Raw genomic sequence first — 15493 nt, 5'->3', positions numbered from 1 at the left:
TTCTCTCTCCAATAGGGCACGGGAGTTATTTGTGTTTTTAAAATGTCCTTAAACTTTCATAGACCTTTTGCATATTGTGAGAACAAACGCCTTTGCTTCGAAACATTCCTGATGGGATTTGGCTAAGGAATTGAACGAGGTAGATATTTTTCCATCCCCTTTTGGTGGCTGCAATCTCCTTTTCATCTCTTTCACAGTGTTTCCTAGCCGTTCGCTCCTAATCATGCAGAGCGATGCAGTGCAGCATGTATTCACACAAAAATCATCTTGAAGCCCATTAAGAATTCCAGCCACCTTTTGAAAACAGCCAGGTAGTCCTCTGCTTTTTATCCATCTAGCTGTTTTAACATTTATTATTGATGACCTTTCAGCACTTCCTCTCACCTGGTGCCCTCCAAACCCTTGTGCACCGCTGTGTAGGAACAGGTGGATGAATAGGCATGAAGCCCTGGATGTTGATCACCGGCCTGTCAGGGCTTGTTTCTTTTCAAGGCTGCTTGCCAGCACTTACATAGTTTCTTCTCAGCACCGGTATAGTGGTTTTGAGGCAGTGTTCATTCTCATAAAAGAAAATTGGGTGATTGTGGTCATAAAAAGTTTGAGCTACCCCTTTGCATATTTACTTGTACCATTGAAATTAGGGGAACTTATTTCTGACCAACATATGTAGAGAATTAGGAATTTAATTAGGCAGGGAAGAACACATGGGAGTTTTCTTGAGATTTGAGGGGCAGAGAATCTCTCTTCCTTCCAAAGTGCAACGTGAGAACCTTGTTTCAGCTAATCAAAACCTAGAATAACTTAAAAGTAGACTCATATCCAGACATAGTTGTTTATTCACGCTGGGGTCTGGGCTTACGTGCTGGGAGAAATAGTGACTGAGTTTCAGACAATAGGACCGTTAAAAATTATGGATAATGAATTATTATGAAAAGGCCTTCAGGCCTCAAACTGTGATTGCACAGGGCTCCGTGTTGGATGCAAGCCTACCCATCTTCAGCTGTATTTTTGTAGGGGTGGCGCTGTGGTCTAAACCACAGAGTCTAGAGCTTGCCGATCAGAAGGTTGGCGGTTTGAATCCCCGCGACAGGATGAGCTCCCGTTGTTCGGTCCCTGCTCCTGCCAACTTAGCAGTTTGAAAGCACGCCCCAAAGTGCAAGTAGATAAATAGGTACCGCTCCGGTGGGAAGGTAAATGGCGTTTCTGTGCGATGCTCTGGTTCGCCAGAAGCAGCTTAATCATGCTGGCCACATGACCTGGAAGCTGTACGCTGGCTCCCCCGGCCAGTAAAGCAAGATGAGCAGTGCAACCCCAGAGTCGTCCGCAACTGGACCTAATGGTCAGGGGTCCCTTTACCTTTACCTTTACCTTTTATCCTTACAGATGTTCATGAATAGAGATCAGGGGATGGGGCTAATCAGCGCAAATGATGTCAGGGTTTTTTTCTAACCAGCACAATCCCATCCCCTTCTTTGTGTTGGTCTACGCAAGAGATATAATGCCTGGAAAGGGCTATTATGAACTGTGATTGCATCATAGAACTAGGCTTAGCTATATTTGTGACAGTCATCTTGGAAAATTGATGCCTTTTCTGTCGCAGTTGAAAATCACATTTATTTTTCCCCCTTTTTGGTCTAAGGGAAACTATGCTGAATGTTTAGTTACTGCTAAAGTCAGTATTTGAACACCATAGCAGCAACCCGTAATCTAAAGGAGAAGGTGATTTTAATCACAAATGTAAGGCTTGCCAGATAATGATGCTGCACTAAGGTCTACTGTCAGACCTGAACACTAATAAGGTTTGACAACAGAGTGGGACATGTTTAGATTGCTGATGTGCAGCTCCCTATCTCTAAAGACTTAAAACCTTCTGTCTCAAGGTCATAAACATCTTTTCTTTCTTTTTTTGAAATTTGAAAAACGAAAATGATTCCATTCATTCTCAAAAAATAGCATTTATACTTCAGTGCTGTAAAATACTTGAATGTTAATTGGAAGGTGTAATCCAAGAAATATGAGTAATTTCTGGTGTGGTATATACATTACAGCTGTCTCATGGAAAATTGTTCCACATGAGTCAGGTTGCAGATGGCATATCCGTATCAGCATAAAAGCTGGGTTTTCTGGTTATCATTGCTCAAGGATCCAGGAGTGAAAACACTGAACATATGGGGTGCAATTCAACATAGTGCTAAGTGGGGTATGCATGGGGGGAACGAGGTCCACTCACACAATGGGACTACCCCCTCTCCCCCCCCCCCCCGTTCTGGGAGCAGATTTAGAGGGCACACGTGTAACAATGTAGTTCAATCCAAACCTAAAGGTTGTAATTTGACTAAAAATTAATTTGTAGGCCCCATAATAAATACAGTTTTACTAACTGGACAGTCCTATGGCCACTAGTCATTTTTCAAGCTGAGTCTCTCCCCCGCCCCCACTGTTCTGTTAAAGGTTTGCTTGCTTGCTTATCTATCCCTGCACAGAGTCTTGTGAGCCCATTTGGTGAGAGAGTGGTGAGATCTTGTGTCTCCTTGCCAACCTCTTTTGGATGAACCTCACCTTAGCTCCAAGTCTCAAGCAATAATGCCGAAATGTTTTTGGGTGCACTAAGAGTTCTGTCAGCTATAAGTAGCAAATGCGTATCCAGGAAATTTGGAGGGAAATACCAAATCAGAATCTTTGAAGAGTACGAGATTAAATATATTGGTAGTTATTGTGGGGAGGTTCAGCTGTAGTCCCTGTAAGCCCTGCCGTAGTTTGCTCACAGCGAAAGGTGATTTTTTGTTGTTGATTCTTAGGCTCATATGTCACCCCTGGACTCCAACAAGAAACTATTGTAGTACTGTAATGAAATATAAGTGCAAGGTTTTTCCCTTGGTGTAATTCTGCTGCAGACTTGTGTATTCTCAGGGCAGACCTAGCTGTGAATGTGTGTAACAAATTGCCACTTTTGCTCAGGGAAAAGCAGCTCCTGTGTTAGCTAGGGATGATGAGAGTTGTAGTCCCAAAACAGCTGGAGGGCCAAGTTTGGCCATCACTGTTCTAAGGAGGTCTGGATGCAAAGGATATGCACTTTCTGAAAGACAGAGGAGGAAACAGCTCAAGGAAATTGCAGAGTGAACACACACAGAGAGATAAACAGGACCAGCCTGCTCATGAGGCAAGATCTCTCCAGAACTTACTGCAGTTGGTGCCACCACACAACCCAAGGACGGGAGGCAGCGGCACAGCATCTTCCTGTTTTGTCTCAGGCAGGAAAACTTGACACTCCACACTTGCGCGCGCACACACATACACACACTTCTCCAGTGCAAATCAACCCTCCCCAAAGCTATTTCCCCCCACCAGAAATTGCTGTCAGGATTTTGTTACATACATAGTTTTTGTTACATGCATAGTTCCACCCTCAACTTTCAAACAATACCGTATCAGGCTGTGTCAGAGCTTATTCTGCTGCCCGCACAAGGTGGGAATGGATTGTTATTATTATTCTATATAAATAATAATGGCTGCTACGATGATGTCCCGTTGAGGCAGAAGCGGTTTAATCATGCTGGCCACATGACCTGGAAAGCTGTCTGTGGACAAACACCAGCTCCCTCGGCCTGAAAGCGAGATGAGCGTCGCAACCCCATAGTCGCCTTTGACTGGACTTAACTGTCCAGGGGTCCTTTACCTTTTATCTTTACTTTATGATGATGAGCATTAGATGTTTGACCCTCTTCTTCAAATCAGCTGCTGGATAGTTAGAGTTCTATTTTTAGAAGCTGGGTTGCTGCTGAAAAACTACTGGGAAAATTGTTTCAACTGTATCAGGTAAATGGATTGTATTTTTCATGCAGCTGATTTCCTAAAAGGTATAAATATTAGGGTACACATGTGCCCCAAGATTTGCCTTGTATTTGTACTTTTAAAAACAACAACCAATCTGTCATTCTTTGCTCTGTCTTCACTCTGCTCCAATCCACGATTCAGACTTTGACCTGCTCTGCATATAACGAAGCTCCATGTTCTCCATTCACTTTTATGAGAAATCTAAACACAGCTATAACTTCTTTCACTTTTTTCAGAAGTGGAACACATTTGCAGACACAGGAACCTCTTCAGTATTAATTATGTCTGTCAAATTGCTGGGGAAAGGGTCTAGTGGATTTTGTGTGGGAAGTAAAGGCGATCAACTTTCCTCCATAATCCATATTGGGCCAACTAAAAAACCTTATAGTGGTGCCCCGCAAGACGAATTGCCTCACAAGACGAAAAACCCGCTAGACGAAAGGGTTTTCCGTTTTGGAGGCGCTTCGCAAAACGAATTTTCCGACTTTTTTCCCTCCCCCCCCCTTTCTAAGCCGCTAAGCCGCTTATCCGATAAGCCGATAAGCCGTTAAAAGCCGCTGAGCCGCTAATAGCGCTAAGCCGCTAATATCTGCTAAGCCGTCAATGGGCTTGCTTCGCAAGACGAAAAAACCGCTAGACGAAGAGACTCGCGGAACGGATTCTTTTCGTCTTGCGAGGCACCACTGTATTAGTTTCATGGTTTTGAGGAGAGAGCAGGGGTTAGTCTCATGCTCTTTCACTTGTCAAAATAGTTAAGAGGTGACTGAGTTGTGTTGGATTGTTGCATATACTTTTTTTGGCTTCACACTAGGGTTGCCATATTTCAAAAAGTGAAAATCTGGACACAAAAGTTGTTCAACTTTTTTTGGCAGAATCTCAAAAAAAGAAAAGAAAAGAAGTTTTTGAGCTTTTTTAAAGAATGCAATTCACCAAAATCTAGACTTTCAACATGCATTGCCATATGTCCGGATTTTTCCAGACATTTCAGCGATTTCTGCCTGGACAGTGATTCTGACTATGTCCAGGAAATTCTGGACATATGGCAGCCCTACTTCACACCATCTAGCCAGTGTGGTGTAGTGGTTAAGAGCGGTAGTCTCGTAATCTGGGGGACCGGGTTCGAGTCTCCGCTCCTCCACATGAAGCTGCTGGGTGACCTTGGGCCAGTCACACTTCTTTGAAGTCTCTCAGCCCCACTCACCTCACAGAGTGTTTGTTGTGGGGGAGGAAGGGAAAGGAGAATGTTAGCCGCTTTGAGACTCCTTAAAGGGAGTGAAAGGCGGGATATCAAATCCAAACTCCTCCTCCTCCTCTTCTTCTTCCTGGTGTGAGGAACAGATGTCCTCCAGTAGGCATTAGAAGTTGAAGATTTCCTGAAGTGTACCTCTGGAGTGGTGAAGAAGCCCTACCCACCCAGCAGTGCGTGTGTGTGTGTGTGTGAGAGAGAGAGAGAGAGAGAGAGGTTGAGATTTTTTAAAAAGATAAGTTAAATTTTTAACTTAAAATAATCACTACCCAGTTGTATTTTTTTTTTTAAAAAAATCATCCATTGCTCAGTGCTATGCAAACAGCATTCAAGACAGCCCCATTTCTTGCAAACCCCATAACCAAGAGAAGCATAAATAGCCATAGGAAAACAGGAAAAATACAGTGTAAAAAAAGTAGAGCACAGGAAGACAGAGCAACATGACTCTTTGTGGGGAGTGTTAATCCTACTCAAGGTGCTTTTTTGACTTGAGAAGGAGGAAAATTAATCTAAACCATCCTGGTTTACCTCATTAATCTGTTCCAGCATAGAGTCGCTTTACATTGCAAATAAATATCATAAAAGTTGTGCCCATAGCTGTATGGTACAATTACTGTTATGAGACTCTACCCTGCCACCTTCCCAATGTGATCCCTTTCTAATGTGGTCACCTTTTTAGCTGAACAGGAAAGTTCAGGATATTCAACACCGTCTGCACATGCTAGTAATAGATGTCAGTTATATTGGTGTCCAGGTGCCTGCCCTGTAAGCTGAAAGAACAGATAAGCTGCATTCAATGGCTAATGACATATTACAATAAACAGAGACATATATTTTAACAAATCGGTGCTGCTTTAGTTCTTCAATAATATACAGTGGTACCTGGGGTTAAGTACTTAATTCGTTCCGGAGGTCCGTTCTTAACCTGAAACTGTTCTTAACCTAAAGTGGTTCTTAACCACTTTAGCTAATGGGGCCTCCTGCTGTTGCCACACTGCCGGAGTACGATTTCTGTTCTCAACCTGAAGCAAAGTTCTTAACCTGAGGTACTATTTCTGGATTAGTGGAGTCTGTAACCTGAAGCGTATGTAACCTGAAGCGTCTATAACCCAAGGTACCAATGTAATGAGCATGTAAAGACTTTGTCGTCCTGGCCAATCCACATACAGTAGTAATTTTGAGGCTGTATCTTTAGCTGTAGGCCTCAGTAGGAGGGTCTACACAATCTCCCTCAAGCATTGATAAAAGATGTGAAGCCATGTTGGCTAACCTTATGAAGGGCCACCAGATGAACAGCTGTGTGTGGAGGGGGGGCAGAGATGGCATGGCCACCACCTGTGTTGATGGCGCTGAGGCTATTTAGCACAACCTGTCACACGTTATTTCGGCAAGGTGATCTGAGTGAACCCTCTAGCATTTAGTTTTCTTTAGTTGTTTTCAAAGCACTAACCCTGGGTCTGAAATACATAAAATCCCAAAGCGCTTGGATCCAGATTTTCATTCATATTATCCCTTTGCTGTTGGGAGATTATTCACATATTTTTTTCCCCCTATGAAAATGTTCTCTTTACACATCTGAGCAAATTGTAGCTATGGAGTCAGGATGTGGAGAATACAGAATGAAGTGAGGCAATTAAAGTACATTAAGCTTCTCAGTAGTAAAATAACAAAAGACGACTGCATCGCTTAAGTGGTGTGTATGGAGGCTGATGTCTCTCTCCTCTTGGTAGCAATGCCATATGCTTCAAAGGATGGCACAGGGCATTACATTATGAAACAATTTGACCTCAGAGAAAGTATCTAGCTTCTTTATTCAAAGGTTGGCGTCTTATGTAACTGAATTATAGCTACTGTGTTGTGTACAACCACATGAATCTGGGTCTCCAGTCTCTGAATCCTTCTACTACCAAACACACAAAAGTATTCCTCTCAATTATTCTTTTATTCCTGCATAAATGCTTGTCGATATTCTCCAGTGGCCAACTTGTCTGTTACACAAAATATTCTGAATCAGAGCTGTCTGACTAAATTTGTTGTATTTTTTTTTCCTTTTGTGTTTTTCCTATTAAAAAATAAGCTGCTTGCATAGTGTTGTACACATTTGCATGTAACATGGAGTTTGGCCCTGGAAGAGCAACATTAACAATCCTTAAAATCAACTTCCTGAAGCCTAAGAAAGTGTTCAAGTACAAGGGTCATTTAGTCCAGCCTGGCCCATATGGGAATTGAACCTGTGACTTTGGCATTATTAGCACCAGACTCTAACCAGCTGAGCCAGTTTCTACAGTGGCAAATCTGCTGTACTCTCATAGGTCCTCTGGAAACTTTAAAACAGGGATGGGAACCTGGCACCCGCTAGTTGTTGTCTGAAATAAAATTAAAATGATAAGTAAAAAATATATATTAAAAAATATGCATCTCCTTCCCAGACCACTGGGGCTGATGGGAGCTGGAGGGCATCAAGCTCCCCACCCACAATTTCAGAAACTGATTGTGCAGGATCATATCCTTGGGTGACTCTCTGGGTTGGTTTAGGCTGAGGAGGACCCTGCCCTCTGAGGCCAGAAGGCAGTCTCCTTTGTCCTTCTGAAAGAGGCCGGGCTGCCCCTCCATCCCCAGCCGACCTCCCGCCTCATGTCTGTGATGCAGACGCAGTCAGTCCTCCTGTGATTCAAAGAGAGGCTGGGGGAGAGTAAAGACCTTTAAATCTTGTAAACTGACAGAGGAAGAATGGTGGGTAAAGAAATTCCCCCATCCCAGTTTGGCACACAGGGAGATGTTTCAGAGAGAGACCCAGACTGCAGCTACTCCCACTCCGTCTCTCATTGGCAACAGCTCCAGAAGCAATAGGGGGGCTGAGGTTAGCTAGTTGTGGAGCCTCGTGCAATTCTGGTCATGTGAACAGTTTGAATATGGCTAGTATGCGAAGGGAATGCGTGAACAAAAAACTCTCATATACATTAACTGTGCCTCCATATGGCATTAAATTTACAGATTGGCTTAGAAGTATCTCAAGCCCCCAAAGTTTTGAGACAATGCATTGCTATTCTTTCACTTATTTAAGGTGCTCGTATACCACCTGCCATATAAACAGATGCCAAGGGTTTCACAGCAAGAAATGGCAGTAAAATACAATTGCAGTATTGTATTTGCAAGGGTAAATTGCCAACAACAAGAACTTAACAACCCGTGATTGAAACAAAGGCATTTTTCAAATTCACCACAAACAATTCAGGCACCCTGAATCAACAGACTTGAAAATATCGCTTCCTTCTTCTTTCTTAGTATACATAAAAAGTCAGTGTGATGCTGCCGCCTTGGCCCCATTGGACTTCTTTTGGCCCTCTTAGGAAGAAATAAGCTCAAGGAACTGGCCTGAAGAGTTGCCATTGTGACTGTTTGGTTGAAGTTTTGGCTGGTGGGTAAAGAAGTTGCCTCTCAGCTCTTCATTCAAGCTGCAGCTCCTGCTGCTATGGCAACATCCTTGCGTAAAGGGCCGAGAGGCAGGAATAGGGCAGAAGAGAACTCTGTTCACCTTTTGGCCTGTCAGCCAAGCCACCCACCTGTGCCCTGGTCACACCTGTCTCCCCCTCAGCTCCATTCAGTTTAAATATTTCAGCTTCACTTTCCACCATGTGAACGTAAGCCCTTCAGAAAACCTGAGAGGAAACGGGCACCGCCTTTGCTTATTGAACCCTCAGCTTCACTTTGTGTTGGTAAACAGACTCTCTCTATGCCTTTGGGCCAAAGCTTCACTCCTTTTACATCTGCCTTTTGCCAATTTTCAGACTTAATTTTGGCCATGGTAGATTGCAGTGCATAGCATTAAATGATGCATGAAATGACCTGTCACACTGCATTATGTGGTGCAGAAAAGCACACAAAAAGGGGAGGGGGAGAAAATAGTGTGAGGGGGGAGAGAAGAGAGTATTAATGGTGCACTTGCTATTCACTGGAAAAATCTATTCGTGCGGAGTGGCTTTGTTAATCTGTATGAATTTAGCAACAGCAACATAAAAGGAAGGAAGGATTGGTACAGGTTTCCTCCACTAACTCGTTGCTGTAACTGGTAGCTATGATACTGTGCTTTTTTTCACCATGTGTCATTTGTTACAAATGCAGCCCTGCCAAACTTAGAGCTTCATGCTGGGGAAGTGATGGGAGCTAATACAAAACCTAATTGGAGTTTCCTTGTAGCGAGGGTAACGCTGTAATTTATTAGATTTCTAACCTGCCCTTCCCCCAAAGGCTTGGGGTGGGTAACAATATAAAACTAAAATCTGTATAAATAAAGCCCACTCGTTATAAAAAACACTATCTCGAGTTTAATGTAATAATAACAGTACTTCAGATTTCACCAGTCTCCATCTCCCAAGAAATGGGCAGAACTTGTTCGTAAAAATTGCCCACTTTTGTAGGAAGGGAAACATGTAACTCAAGGGTGGGGAACTTGTGGCGCTCTAGATGTTCAGAGAATCATAGAGTTGAGGAGGACCACAAGGGTCATTCCCCTGCGATTCAGGATTCTTGCCAATGTGGGGCTCGAACCCATGACCTCATAAGTCTCATGCCCTTCCAACCGAGCTATCCCAGCTACTGGATTACAATTGGCCATGCTGGCTGGGGCTGAGGGAAATTGCAGTCCAAGAACCTGAGAAGGGCCACCAACTGCCCACCCCTGCACTAAGTGGCCCAGGTTTTGTTTTCAATACAGTGCTGAAAGTAGGTAAGAGATTTCAGAGGCTCAGGTGGTCTCAGTGGCTGGGACTGTCTTTTTCCAGTTATGACTGGTTCGCCAGCTGCAGCCACTTTTGGACAGAAGTGACTTGGCCACTGTGGTGTAGTGGTTAAGAGCGGTGGACTCGTAATCTGGGGAACCGGGTTCACGTCTCTGCTCCTCCACATGCAGTTGCTGGGTGACCTTGACACTTCTCTGAAGTCTCTCAGCCCCACTCACCTCACAGAGTGTTTGTTGTGGGGGAGGAGGGGAAAGGAGACTGTTAGCCGCTTTGAGACTCCTTAAAGGGAGTGAAAGGCGGGATATCAAGTCCAAACTCCTCCTCCTCCTCCTCCTCCTTTCTTCTTCCTCTTCTTCTTCTTCTTCTTCTTCTTCTTCTTCTTCTTCTTCTTCTTCTTCTTCTTCTCCATGCACTTGTAAATTCCAGATCGGATCATTGTAATGCACTTGATGTTGGACTACCCTTGAAACTTCTATTGGTTCAAAATTCAGCCACCAGATTCCTGGCCGAGGTTCCATTTGGATCGCATATAACCCCTCTTTTTAAAAAGCTGCATTGGTTGCCGGTTTGTTTTGGGGCTTAGTTCAAGTTGCTCATGTTAGAACCCTCAACAACTAAGACCCCCCCCAAAAAAAAACAATATTTGAAAGGACATCTCCTTCCCTACAGGCCTTCTTCGATCTGCAAATTTCATACAATTCTGATGAAAGGAAAAAGGCTACAGCTTTTTTTCTTTTTAAAATTTCCCTATATCAAATTTGGACCCTGAGCTGAGTTGGACAGACTTCAAAGCTTTTTGGATTTTATTGGGCTGTTTTCCAAAGTGCTGAATTGGCACCCAAACTGAATCTTGTAGTTGGTGTGCACCCCAGTACATTATATCCATATGTTACCCATCAGCTCCCATATAGATACAAACCCCCATGTAGGAATTACGTCATGTCGTTATGTTATGTCGTTGATTTCAGTCTGTTTCAGTCCAGGCATGTTGATTTAGGATTACAGATTGGACTGGGAGGCTGCCATTCATAACCCACTCACTCTACAGCGACTCATTAATGCCTTGGCTGCTGTTGCAAAAGGGCATCCCTTTAATATTATACAGTATCTTCATATCCTTTGTGGGCGAATGAAAAGAAGTGTGGATAAATAGTCGAGGGCAGGTGGTTTGTGCACTTCCCACAGCTCTGCCCCCATTTCTATTGCATGCTATTGTTTCAGTCATTGTTACATGAACTGTCAAAACACAAAGACCTGCCTATCTTTATGTTATGTTAAGATATTGAAGTATTACATCAGAAAGCTGCGCCTGTTTCCAAGGCAACAAGTGCAAATAAATGTTGCTTTTACAGAGAAGCTGTGGATTTCCCTTCAGCCCATGAAGAGTTTAGCAAAGCAAAACTATCACTCTCTCACACACACCTTTTGCAGTTTGCAAAACCCAGTGGTGTTTCCCCTTTGGGTACTCATCTGTGTAGCTTCATCATTTGCATTTAAAATCTTCCCTGTGTCTTATCCTGCATTTGAACGGGAGAAGACATTTCTAGGTCACTGTTAAAATATAATTACTACTGGTCAAAAAAGAAAAGAACCTTAATCTAGTTGTTAAAATAAGTCCAGAAGGGTAGCCATTTCAGTCAGTTGTAGCAAAAGCAACACAAAAAATGTCTTGTGGTAGCATAAAGCCCACTGCATTTAGTGCAGTGTAAACTTTTATGGACTTAGAATTCACTTCATCAGATATATTATATGTTACACTGTATATACCTGCCAACGCAGGATAATGTTCCATGCAACTGATGAGGTCAGATCTCGTCTAGGAAATCTGTAATAAATGTCTTGGTCTTTAAGGCACCACAAGACTTTTTGCTTCTTAAAATGAAAATGCTGTTAGCTTGTGAGGGAAAAAATGCAGGGGTATTATCACCTGCCATGATGACCTTTATAATCTCAGAAGAGAGCTCAGTGGCATCAAACATAGAATAGAGAGAGAGCCACCCATCTATTGGGTGCCTTTGCTACCCCTGTCTTTCTCACAAGCATACACACACATGCGCACACACATGTTCTCACAAGTGTAACACTCTGTCCGAACCTATTCAGAGCCTAAATCTAGAAGCAATGATTATTTATTAACAGATTCCAGTTCCAGAGTACAGCATCGTCCTAGATGCCCCCAGTACAAGCACATATCGTGAGAAAGAACTGCTTTGACTCATCAGACGCCTCTGTCTATACCAGCCTGCCTTCATGCTTTTCGTGAAGCATGAGCACAATCTGAATCCCACTGGACAAAAGTCTTATTCAATAAAGCTTCAAGAATAAGGGAAAGCATGAAGACCAGAACTCCCACAGGTGAAGCTATGTTAGTCTGTGCTTGCAAAAACAACAACAAAAACTTTTAGTACCTAAAAAGCTAACTATTTTAAAAATGTTGTAAGTCTTAATCGATGAGAGTCTCCACTTCATCAGATGCATGAAGGGTTATCCTCAGTTGGCAGGTATGCAAACACATAGGAAGGGAATGTAAAATATGGGTTTAAATAGTAATGAAATACAAATATTCAGAGGGAATTCATTTGGAGCATATGCAAAAAAAAAAAAAGAAAAAAAAGCAGTGACCATTTACTGATCATACAGCAATAATTGGTGACAATGTGTCTTGTCCACTTTGCTAAATGAATTAAAACCTGTTGTGTTGAATTCATTCTCAGGTCACATCCAGGCTTCCAACACAACCACATACCTGCCAAGACCTGCAGCAAGGGAACGAGCCCCATAGCAATCTTATTGCTGCTGGTCCTCAACTCAGCCAAGGCATTCTAATTTTATTGTGCATGATAAATATTATTGTTGGCATCCATCTGTTTTGGGAGACAAGGGAAGAGTGTGTCTTTGTGGGTAAAGTAAAACCATTGGAGAATCACAGTGCCTGTAATGGCTGTAGAGACCAATAGGGGAGAGATATGTTTTGTTGTAGTTGGGGCGGATGAAGGTGTCTGGTTGTTCTGCTACTGATGCTGCATGGCATTTCTTGTCTCTGTGTTCCTCCCAGGGGTCATTCCTCTGGTCACTGCTATGGATATGCAACCCGACTGTCACCAGGTACTGCGGTCACCTGCAAGGGATTCCCACACAGCAGGCTTGCTGCTGCCAGCTTTCATGTCTCATTTGCAGAAAGCTTTGTAATGCAGAGTTGCTCTGCAACAGGCCCGGTGCCTGAAGCTAGCTCCCTGTCCTTGGGGATCCTGCTGTCTTTCAATCTGTGGACATGACCAAACCTCTGTAGATGTTGCTGAGACAGGAGTGTGAACGTGTTAGGAATGTGGGCTTGGAAGAGCACATCTTTGAGACTCTGTCCTCCCATGTGATGCCCAAAATCTTCCTGATGCAATGCATGTGTGTGGAGGTAATGCTCTGCTTGTGCTGAGGCACACCTCGCACCTGGCATGCAACAGTTTGCCAAGGAGCCTTGTGCCCACACTCCCTGAACTTCTGCCTTTTGGCTAGAAAACAGGGTTTTCCCCCTGACCGTTTGTCCTCTCACAGATTTGGTTACTAGACATAATGCTTGGCTGGAGCATGGCCGGGGACGCAGATGTAATCAAGTATCGGGGAACATTTTAGGGAAACACCTGCTGACACGTGCATTTTGATAATGCTGGAAATGTGCTTAGATGGAAATACGTCATGTTCAGAGTGGTTTCACTACTGTTTCCAATTGTTGACTTCTGCTAATAAAAGGAGCCTCTGTGGAACTAGCCGGCAGCCTGCTTGGAGCATGCTTGCCAGCTTGCTCCTGCACAGCTCACCTGCGTCCAACCTCCTGTCGTCCTCGTTATTCCTACAATGCGGAAGGTGTTGAGGCATTGCTCCTGGCAGTTGTAAGGTGCCTATGACTCACTTCCAGAAAGCAGTGTGTTCAACCTGCAGGCCTGGCAGATCTTCATCTTGGCATTGGTCGTTAGCAGCACATTCTTCCATACCCTTTTGGAGAGGTGAGCCATTGCCATAACTGCCTTGCCAATACACTTTCCCAGCGCAGTGTTGATGGAGAAGTTGCTGGTTATGGTGGAATCCAGGTAGACAAAACCACCTACCACTTCAAGTGTGTTGCCACCAATGCTGATGCGTGGAGTGCTGCTACATCCTAGCTCAGGGTGTTGGTCTTCATCAGGCTGGTGATAAGGCCAAACTCCCTGTAGGCTTGGGCAAAACACCTGATGATTCTCTGTAGAGCTTCCTTGGAGTGTGCTGTCAAGGTTGTGCCATCTGTAGACAACACCTCTTGGATAAGGACACACTGCACATTTTTCTTGGTGTGGAGATATGCCAGGTTGACCGGACCCCAGTGATAAATATGTGCAGTAATTTTAAAACATGGCCATCTGCTTGTAAGGTCAGGGTGCACATGGAACGCAGCATGAGATTAACATCTGTGTCAAGTGCAAGAGCACAGAAGAAATGAGTGTAGGGAGGAGCCCAAGAGAACACCTCTACCATCTAGTGATGGCAGTTATATAAACTCAAATATTCTTAGACAGAGTCTTCTACCTTTGCTTCCATTTGAAGTGTTTTTTCTAGTTTGATTAAAGTCTTTCTAAAAGTCAGTTGAGGATAAAGTGTGTATGCATGCATATTCTCCTCTGGTGGCATGTCTGAGGCCATTTACATGCATTAGTGAATTAAGTTCTACCTTACTTCCTACCTAGTGAATTATTCATCTGTTATACAGATGGTAAAGACACCTTTAGATAAACCAATCTTTATTGTAAGTCAAGAAGCACTGGGGATAGATCTCATACCTTCTAAAAGTTCATTCAGCATCATTTCATTGGTAGCAAACACTTTTCCATGATAGCTTTCACATTGTCACATTTGTCAGCACCTCTGGTTTTCTTACCTTCACACCTTGAGCCATCGCAGGTAGATCTTTGGCACCACTGAACCTCAGAGCAAACATAACAGTTTTCAATTGAGACAGTTCCTACATTTAAAGGCTGAGTCAAACGTTAAGTAATATCGTGATACACATGCTATATATCTCTACATCTATATCTATCTATCTATCTATATCTATCTATCTATCTATCATCTGTCTGTTTCCTGCCCTTCCTCCTGAAGGAGCTCAGGGCAGCAAACACATCCACAATAATAATGAAAAGCATTCTAAAACAGTTAACACCTTTCAAAACAGCTTCAAGTTAAAAACATTCTAAAAATAGTTATAGTTAAAAGCCTACTTTGTACATATATGCAACTTCCACAGTAACAGTAAAAGTTCATTGCATGCTAAAAAGCACCACAGATATCACTAGCAATAATTCTCATGTATGTGATTATGTGTAAATACAAAAAGACAGCAGTGGGCTAATCAGTTATGTAACTTTATAAGATGCAAGCTGAAGTTGCTGACAGTAATAAGGCTGGCGTATGATGTACTGTGTAGCTTTGAAATAATGAGTCATCATCACCCACATGTCTCCAGAGACATTATTTGGAGCAGAGCAATGACACTGGTTTCAATTATAAGCTTACTAGAAGGCAGTGGTAAAATGTAATTATGGGCTGCTGAAGTCATTAGACTGAAGACTGTGGATGGAAACTCCCAGGAAAGCAGAGAATTAGGTTTTTCCAATTAGAAACTTTAGTGTTTTAGGAATTTCCACTCCCC

At 43.2% G+C, this 15493-nt stretch overlaps 1 protein-coding gene across 4 annotated transcripts in view; it reads left to right on the top strand.

The window, feature by feature from the left end:
• The window catches only part of RGS6 (regulator of G protein signaling 6), a 215157-nt gene that overhangs the window by 108730 nt on the left and 90934 nt on the right, over positions 1-15493 (top strand). The window lies entirely within an intron of this gene.

Source organism: Podarcis cretensis (genome assembly GCF_951804945.1).
Source record: "Podarcis cretensis genome assembly, chromosome: 1".
Taxonomy (NCBI): domain Eukaryota; kingdom Metazoa; phylum Chordata; class Lepidosauria; order Squamata; family Lacertidae; genus Podarcis; species Podarcis cretensis.
This window is presented reverse-complemented; position numbering and strand designations above follow the sequence as displayed.